Source organism: Coenobita brevimanus, chromosome 101, assembly GCF_032717465.1.
Source record: "Coenobita brevimanus isolate Jiangsu-jjx chromosome 101, ASM3271746v2, whole genome shotgun sequence".
In the NCBI taxonomy this organism is placed as follows: domain Eukaryota; kingdom Metazoa; phylum Arthropoda; class Malacostraca; order Decapoda; family Coenobitidae; genus Coenobita; species Coenobita brevimanus.
In genome coordinates this window covers 28,463,156-28,473,155 of record NC_137054.1, presented here as the reverse complement: position 1 = coordinate 28,473,155, position 10,000 = coordinate 28,463,156, and positions in this window count along the sequence as shown.

Sequence of the window (10,000 nt, the reverse complement as noted above, 5' to 3'; positions counted from 1 at the left end):
TAGTAATTCTCCTTTGTATTTTTGCATCATCTGCAAACATATTCAGATAGCTCTCATTTCCAGTGTTACTGTTTATATCATTTATATACACTAAAAACATGATTGGTGGCAGCACTGAACCCTGTGGTACTCCACTAGTCACTTCTTTCCATGATGAGTAGTTTCCTCTTAGTACTGTCCTCATTTCTCTTTTTATGAGAAAGTCTTTTTATAAGAAAGTCTTGCATCCAACAAAACAGTTTGCCTCGAATTCCTCCTTGATGGTACAGTTTCCATAAAAGTCTTTGGTGTGGTACTGTGTCAAAAGCTTTCTTGAAATCTAAATAGATACTGTCCACCCATTCTTCCCTTTCCTGTATTGTGTTTGTTACTCTGTCATAGTAGCTCAACAGATTAGTAACACATGATTTTCCTTTTCTGAAACCAAACTGTCTTTCTGTTATCATACTGTGTTCTTCTAGATGATTTACCCAAGCTTTTCTTATAAGTTTTTCTAATACCTTGCTTACAACACTGGTCAGTGATACTGGTCGGTAGTTGAGTGGATTTTGTCTATTTCCTTTCTTGAATAAGGGGACAATATTTGCTGTTTTCCAAATATCAGGTAGTTTACCTTGACTCAAGGATTTCTTGAAAATTAAAAATAATGGTTTACTTAACTCCTTTGCACATTCTCATAATACCCAACATGAAATTTCATCAGGACCACTCGCTTTTCCTCTGTCTAATCTACTTAACTCCTCCTGTATTACTTTTTCTGCTATTTGTATATCTGGTAGTATGTGTGGACATGCGTGTTCCACATAGTCCCTCTCAAAATTTTTTTCTTCTGTAAAAACTAATTGGAAATTCTTGTTTAGTGCTTCACAAATATCTTTCTCTTGTGTATAAGTGATTCCCTCGTCCGTAATGGATTGTATTATATCTTTTACTTTAGTTTTGCTTCTGATATAGCTGTAAAACAGCTTTGGTTGATCACTACTTTTATTTATTATATCCTCCTCAAACTGTTTTTGAGCTTCCCTCCTTATTCTTGTACAGTCGTTTCTTGCCTGTTTGTAATTATTATACGCCCTTTCACTATTGTGTCTTCTGTACCTATTCCACAACAAATCTCTTCTTTCTTTTGATTTTTTACATTCTGTATTGAACCATTTCTTTATTTTCTTATCTGCTTCTTTGTGCTGTGGGATGTACTTTTGGACTCCTATTTCATAAAATTCACAAATTTTTTTTTTATACAGCATTTAAATCTTGTCCTCTAAGCTCATTTTCCCAATCAACTTCTAAGAAATACTTCTTTAGGTCTTGATAATTTCCCTTTTTATAGTTTAGGCTCTTTTTGTAACTATCATTGCTGTTTACTATGTCATATGCTATCCTGAAGTTATAATTTAGTACTGCATGATCTCTTTTGCCGAGTGGAGGGTGATATATTAAACTGTCAATATCATTTTCTTGCCTTGTAAATATTAGATCTAGCACTGAAGGTACATCAAGTCCTCTTTTTCTGGTGGTTTCCCTCACATGTTGTGTTAAGAAAAACTCTTGTACGAGATCCAGGAGCTTTTGGTCCCAACATCTTTCTTGGCTATTTATATCTAGAGTATTCCAATTTATATTTGTATTGAAGTCCCCAGTTAGTATAATTCTTTCCGATTTCTCTTCCATTTTATGTAGCAATGATCTTACACTCTGAATTGTACTCTCTGCCAGGTCCTCATATTCCTCTCTTTCCCATGTGTTTGATCTGGGTGGCATGTACAAATTGGCTACAATTACTTTACCTTCAGTTGTGTCGATCTCTACTGCAATCATTTCTACTTGTGATGGTATATCTAGTTTTATTTCCTTGACTTTTAGATTTTTCTTAGTTAATATTATAATTCCTCCTCCTTTTTTTTAATATTTGTCTCTTCTCCATATATTGTATTCCTCTAAGTTTAGTATGTCATTTGATATCCTTGGTATTAATTTTGTTTCAGTTAGGCATATTTTTTGTGGTTCATTTTCTCTGACATAATCATTCATCTCTAGTAATTTAGATACCATTCCATCCACATTTCAGTACATCAACTTTATCATCTTGTTTATATACTTGTCATGACATGGTTCTACTACCTTCCTCCTTTTTCTTCCATCCTGTTTGTGTACCACTTTCGTACCTGCAATCCTATTACTTTGTAAAAAAATTTCTTCTTGTCCTCTCCTGATCTTCCCTCATTTTTTGTTTTTGCTTCCTCCCTTTTCTCTTTCAGTAATTCCAGTTCCTCTTGTGTTAGGCATCTTTTTATCCATACATTTTTGAACTCCTCTTTTTCCTTAAGATTCTTTGCATTTTTTAGTAACTCTTCCACAGTGTTTACACTCTGGAAAGTCACCTTTAGAGGTCTTGTCTTGCTTCTCTCGTATTTCCCTAACTTTTTGTATTCCTCTATGTCTTTACTACAGATTTCCTCTGATACTTCTTTCAGTAAGCTCATTACATTTGCCATCTCCTTTTTGTCTCTTGTGATCTTGTTTTTAACTTCTTCCTCTTCTATACCAGTGATTACTATTGACTTGTTTATCTCTATTGAATCTGTGACTAACTTTGGATTGTTTTGGATTATTCTTTTCACCTCCTTTTTAATGCTTTTTTCCTCCACCCTTGTTTCTAAGTCTTTCTTTACTTTCACCATTTCAGCATACGTGGTCTCTACATCTTTTTTGTAGCTTTGCACACCTTCATTCACTTGTGTTATCTTCTCCTCAATATCACTGCTCTGGTCAATAAGACTGCTAACTTGCCTAATTGTCTCTGTGTCATTTTTGAACTCTTCCATAACATTCTCGTGATTGACTACTGTACTTGCCATTTCACTCATTTTCTTCCTAAGTGTACTCAATTCCACTGTTAGTTCACTGATGATTGTGTCTTTCTTATTGGCCTCCCTTCCTAGTTTTTCTATTTCTTCCTTTTCCAAGTGCATCTGCTTCTTTATTTCATCAATTTCATTTTTGAAAGCCTTTTCTAGTTTGTTTATATGTTCAACCAGTCTATTGTGGGTCTCTACTTCAACCAGTTCTTGGTAGAAATCATCATTTTGCTTTTTACCTTTATCCCTTTTCTTTTCCAAATTTGTTTTTCTGAAGTATGTATCCATTTTGCAATACTTAAAGTGCAAAGCATGTACTTACAATCTCCGTGTTGTTGTAGTCTAAACAAACCTCATAGATGACTCAGCGTATTCTTTCGTCTTGGTTCTATTTCCTGATTGTACAAGTCTTGTTTAAACTTATTATTTTTTTCCTTTTAATAATGAACAATCATTTAGTATAACCTGGTACTGAGCTTGACTCATACAAAGGTACTATTTAGGTAATGCCACTGGCCGTGATGATTTGGTACGGAGCACCGGTGTCACATGTCCGCCTAGATTGAATCCCTGTGTGTGTGTGTGTGTGTGCTTTCGATTTTTAGACTTCATTACAGAGAGGCAGTAAGCTGCACCATGGTGACAGGTAGATATAATATGTGCTCCCCCAAACAAACCATTTTTCCATACCTTGTACCAGTATTTAGAAAGACCTGCTCAAAGACATGTGTATTATGTTGTCCCTGTCGAAATAAAACACAAGAAGAAAAGAGGAACAATGAGTGTCCATCAACATTTTTGAGAGAAATTAAAAAAAACAAATTAAATACAAAATGATAAAGTCATAACGTCCACCTGTTTGAACCTTCTTTTGGTATTGATTGACTGATAAGGGTTGCCACTTATAGCTTGATAAAACGTTTCAAAGATGGCTAAGAATCAGTCATTAACGACCCACATTCAAGGTGGCCACCGGTAGCGTCCATTGATGAAATGATTGCTAAGGCGATGGAAAAATCTCAAAGTACTTCATGATTAACTATCCAGGTAATTGCTAAAGAGTTGGAAATTTCCTTAAGATAATGTCAGACAATTTTGACTGGAAACCTTTGTATGCGTAGAGTATCAGATTTAAAAAAAAAATGTTCCAAGAATACTTAACACTTAAAATTTGCCTCCAAACTTCACTATTGAGAAGTGTGTGATGATCTTAAAAGAAGGCTACAAATCAATCCTGATTTCGTCGATTTCATTATTACTGGTGATATGGTAAGTAATGGGTATATGGTTATGATCTTGAAAAGAAAATACAGTCTTGTTACTGAAAGTCAGAGCCATCACCAATCTTATTACAACTCAACACTTCTTTTTCACCAGTAATATAAAGTATGAGGAAATAGCTTGTTTCTGGGGTGGCACAATATATCTACAAGTACACATCTCACCACAGCATAAAGTCATCAAAGTGATACAGTGACACTTATAATGGGAGAAGTTTTGGAAAATTTTCAACAGATTTCACTGCACACGCACACACACACACACACACACACACACACACCACTGCCACCATTCCTCATAAGTCCCATCACAGCACAGTAACAAGCAGTCATTTCGCCTGACAAGCATTAGCCCGCCACGTGCCGGCTATTTTTAGCCCTATGGGTCACCTCAGTGCCAGCCATTTTCCGACTTTTTCTTTTGGCTAAAATGATGGATTTTGATGTGGAAAAAAAGAATTTCGTCATTAAAATGCTCACCGAGGCTCAGAAATAAGTTTTATTCAGTCCTGCATACTCGTGTACAGGTATAGCCGCTCTCTCACACTCACCAAGTACGTGGTGTAAGGTACTGTATACTCAGGTATTTATGCTGGAAAGGTATAGCAATGTTCAGCACACTTTTCTGATTACTTATTACTTCAGCCTCTATCACAATTATCATGTCTTTCTCACTGTGAATGCATTACCTTACACATACTTGAAGATAGTAACCTGACTTCATTACGTACTTCATTATGTACAGTCCTGGCACCAACAAGAAGGTATTTACAACTTGATTTCACTATATAGTCCTTACACTTACAAGAAAATATTTACGACTTACACTTACATGAAAATATTTACAAAATGGCTGCACTGTGTACAGCACTGGGTAAGGCACACAGGCAGAGTGAGGCAGAGTGAGCATGAGGGGGGGGGAGCGAGTGAGTGTATGACCTTGACAGCCTGGGGGATGGTAGAGGAACAGTTACCGTACATGCCTGCCAATTTTTACCCGCGAATCTTGAAAAATGCGGTCACAGTGAAGTTTTTTATTTTAAACCGTTTTAAAACGGCACTGGCACTGGCCGCGGAATTATGTCAGACCGTTTTAAAACGTCACTGGCATGCGGCAGGTTAAATCACACTTGAGTTTGAATATCGCGGCATTATCGGAAATATTGTTCCTCTGACACTCTTCTCCTTTCCTTTGTCTTGCTCTCTCAGATTTTTGTACACCTGGGCTAGCTGCATCAGAACAGGTGACATGTTTCAAGCTCCTCCTGTGTGTGTGTGTGTGTGTGTGTGTGTGTGTGTGTGTGTATGTGTGTGTGTGTGTGTGTGTGTGTGTGTGTGTGTGTTCTTACCTAATTGTTCTTACCTAATTGTATCTTTACAGGAATGATTCAAGCTCGTACTGTCCCATGTCTTAAACCATATTTATCATACATATCCTTATAATTGTGAATTGTTTTGCCACACACTATTTCATTCGGTAGTGCATTCCACTGATCAATTGCTCTATTTGGGAAACTAAATTTCCTTACGTCTTTATCACCTCTCTTCTTATGCAGTTTTTTGCTGTGTCTTCTTGCTGATGCTTCCCCATAGGTTAAGTATTCATTTATGTCTATTTTCTCCTTCCTTGATATGCATTTATATAGCATAATCATGTCACCTCTTTTCCTTCTATCCTGTAGTGTTGGTAGATTCAGTTTATTTAGTCTTTCTTCATAGCTTAGATTCCTTAAGCTTGGTACCCATCTTGTAGTGGCCCTTTGAATTTTGTCAATCTTGTCTATGTGTTTTTTGAGATGAGGACTCCAGACTACTGATGCGTACTCCAGGGTTGGTCTGATGAATGATGTTATTATCTTTCTTAGCATGTCTACATTTATGTATGTGAATGATATTCTCATATTTGCAAGCAGTATATACATGTTCCGTACCTTCTCACTGATGTGGTCAGCCGTAGATAGTCTGTTATTGATAATCACATCTAGGTCCTTCTCTCTTTCTGATGTGTGTAGGGTTTTATTTCCTAACGTATAATCCCAATCAGGTCTTTTACCACTTTTACCAAACTTGATTACATGACACTTGTCCACATTGAATTCCATTTGCCATGTATTACTCCATTCATAAAGTTTATTTAATACGGTACTTCTTGTAGCTCTTTACAAGAGTCTGTGTTAGTAATTCTCCTTTGTATTTTTGCATCATCTGCAAAACATATTTAGATAGCTTTCATTTCCTGTGTTACTGTCTATATCATTTTTATACACTAAAAACATGATTGGTGCCAGCACTGAGCCCTGTGGTACTCCACTAGTCACTTCTTTCCATGAAGAGTAATTTCCCCTTATTACTGTTCTCATTTCTCTTCTTATGAGAAAATCTTGCATCCATCAATACAGTTTGCCTCGAATTCCTCCTTCATGGTACAGTTTCCATAAAAGTCTTTGATGTGGTACTGTGTCAAATGCTTTCTTGAAATGTAAATAGATACTGTCCACCCATCCTTCTCTTTCCTGTAATGTGTCTGTTACTCAGTCATAGTAGCTCAACAGATTAGTAACACATGATTTTCCTTTTCTGAAACCAAACTGGCTTTCTGTTATCATATTTTGTTCTTCTAGATGATTTCCCCAAGCTTTTCTTATAAGCTTTTCTAATACCGTGCTTACAACACCAGTTAGTGATACTGGTCTGTAGTTGAGTGGATTTTGTCTGTTCCCTTTCTTGAATAAGGGAAGAATGTTTGCTTTCTTCCAAATATCAGGTAGTTTACCTTGACTCAAGGATTTCTTGAAAATTAGAAATAAAATGGTTTACTTAACTCCTTTGCACATTCACGTAGTACCCAACATGAAATTTCATCAGGACCATTTGCTTTTCCTTTGTCTAATTTACTTAGCTCCTCCTGTAATACTTTTTCTGATGTTTGTATATCTGGTAGTATGTGTGGGCATGCATGTTCCACATAATCCCTCTCAAAAAATTTTTCCTCTGTAAACACTGATTGGAATTTCTTGTTTAGTGTTTCACAAATATACTTCTCTTGTGTATAGGTGATTCCCTCGTCCGTAATGGATTGTATTTTATCTTTCACTTTGGTTTTGCTTCTGATGTAGCTGTAAAATAGCTTCGGTTGATCACTGTTTTTATTTATGATATCCTCCTCAAACTGTTTTTGGGCTTCCCTCCTTATTCTTGTATAATCGTTTCTTGCCTGTTTGTAATTATTATATGCCCTTTCACTATTGTGCTTCTGTATCTATTCCACAACAAATCTCTTTTTTCTTTTGATTTTTTACATTCTGTATTGAACCATTTCTTTATTTTCTTTTCTGCCTCTTTGTGCTGTGGGATGTACTTCTGGACTCCTATTTCATAAAGTTCACAGAATTTTTTATATATAGCATTTAAATCTTGTCCTCTAAGCTCCTTTCCCCAATCAATTTCTAAGAAGTACTTCTTTAGGTCATGATAGTTTCCCTTTTTATAGTTTAGGCTCTTTTTATAACTTTCATTTCTGTTAACTATGTCATATGCTATCCTGAAGTTGCAATTTAGTACTGCATGGTTGCTTTTGCCGAATGGAGGGTGGTATATTAAATTGTCAATATCGTTTTCTTGCCTAGTAAATATGAGATCTAGCATTGAGGGTATATCGAGTCCTCATTTTCTGGTACTTTCCCTTACATGTTGCGTTAGGAAAAACTCTTGCACGAGATCCAGGAGTTTTTGGTCCCAACAGCTTTCTTGGCTTATAATATCTAGAGTATTCCAATTTATATTTGTATTAAAATCTTCAGTTAGTATAATTCTTTCCGATTTCTCTTCCATTTTATGTAGTAATGCCCTTAAAATCTGAATTGTATTCTCTGCCAGGTCCTCATATTCGTCTCTTTCCCATGCGTTTGACTTGGGTGGCATGTACGAATTGGCTACAGTTACTTTCCCTTCAGATGTATTGATCTCTACTGCAATCAGTTCTACTTGTGAGGGTATATCTAGTTGTATTTCTTTGACTTTTAGATTTTTCTTAGTTAATATTATAATTCCTCCTTTTTTAAAGTTCCTATCTCTTCTCCATATATCATATTCCTCTAAGTTTAGGATGTCATTTGATATCCTTGGTGTTAATTTTGTTTCAGTTAGGCATATTATATGTGGTTCATTTTCTCTGACATAATCATTCATCTCTAATAATTTAGATACCAGTCTATCCACATTTGAGTACATCAACTTAATCATCATGTTTATATACTTGTCATGATTTGGTTCTACTACCTTCCTCCTGTTTATTCCCTCCTGTTTATGTACCACTTTCGTACCTGCAATCCTATTACTTTGTAAAAAAAATATATTCTTCTCCTCCTCTGATCTTCCCTCATTTTTTTGTTTTGGTTCCTCACTGTTCTCTTTCGTAATTCCAGTTCCTCTTGTGTTAGGCATCTTTTTATCCATACATTTTTGAACTCCTCTTTTTCCATAAGATTCTTTGCATTTTTTAGTACCTCCTCCACGGTTTTTACACTCTGGAAGGTTACCTTTAGAGGTCTTGACTTGCTTCTCTCGTATTTCCCTAACCTGTTGTGTTCCTCTATGTCTTTACCACAGATTTCCTCTGATACTCCTTTCAATATGCTCATTACCTTTGCCATCTGCTTTTTGTCTCTTGAGATCCTGTTTTTTACTTCTTCCTCTTCTATACCAGTGATTACTATAGATTTGTTGATATCTACTGAATCTCTGACTAGCTTAGGATTGTTTTGGACTATTCTTTTCACTTTCTTGTTAATGCTTTTTTCTTCCACCCTTGTTTCTAAGTCTTTCTTTACTTTCACCATTTCAGCGTAAGTGGTTTCTACATCATTTTCGTAGCTTTGCACAGCCTCATTTATCTGTGTTATCTTCTCCTCAATATCACTGCTCTGGTCTATCAGACTGCTTACTTGCCTAATTGTCTCTGTATCATTTTTGAACTTTTCCATAATACTTTCGTGGTTGGCTACTGTACTTGCCATTTCACTAATTTTTCTCCTAAGTGAACCCAATTCTACTGTCATCTCATCTATGGTTGTCTTTCTTGTTGACTTCCTTTCCTAATTTTTCTATTTCTTCCTATTGCAAGTGCATCTGTTTCTTAATTTCATCAATCTCATTTTGAAAAGCCATCTCTAGCCTGTGTACTCGTTCCACCAGTTTATTGTGAGTCTCCATTTCAACCAGTTCTTGGTAGAAATCATCGTCCTGCTTTCTACCTTTATCCCTTTTCTTTTCCATATTTGCTTTACTAAAGTATGTGGTCATTTTGCAGTACTAAAAGCACATACAGTACAGTACTTACATTCCCTGGGGCAGTTGTAGACTAAACAAACGATCAGCTGATTGTGTGCATTCTTACTCCAATTTGTTTTCTTTTCTGTTTGAACAAGTCTTGCTTAAAACTTCTTCCTTTTTTTTTTTTTTATTAGAACACCATTTAGTCTAACCTGGTAAAGAGCTTGACTCATATAAAGATACTAATTTAGGTAATCCCATTCGCCAAGTTGGCCATGTATGGAGCGGTGGCGGCGTGCGTCCGGTCTCCTCGGTGCCTCATGTGTGTGTGTGTGTGTCTTTTTTGACATAATAACTCAGAGTGTTTATCCAGTTTCACCCAAACTTCGTGGAAGAGTTCAGGGTCCTGCAAAGAGGACACCAAAAACTTTTCAGAACAGTAGGTCAAAGCCAAGGTCATAGGAATAGGCCATGCACTGACTTAGCAGAATCATTTAAACCAGTTTTTATTAAATTTACTGTAGACCAGACATATAGGAAGAGCTTAGGTTTGTCCAAGAATAAAGTAAATCATTTTTAGAACACTCAGTC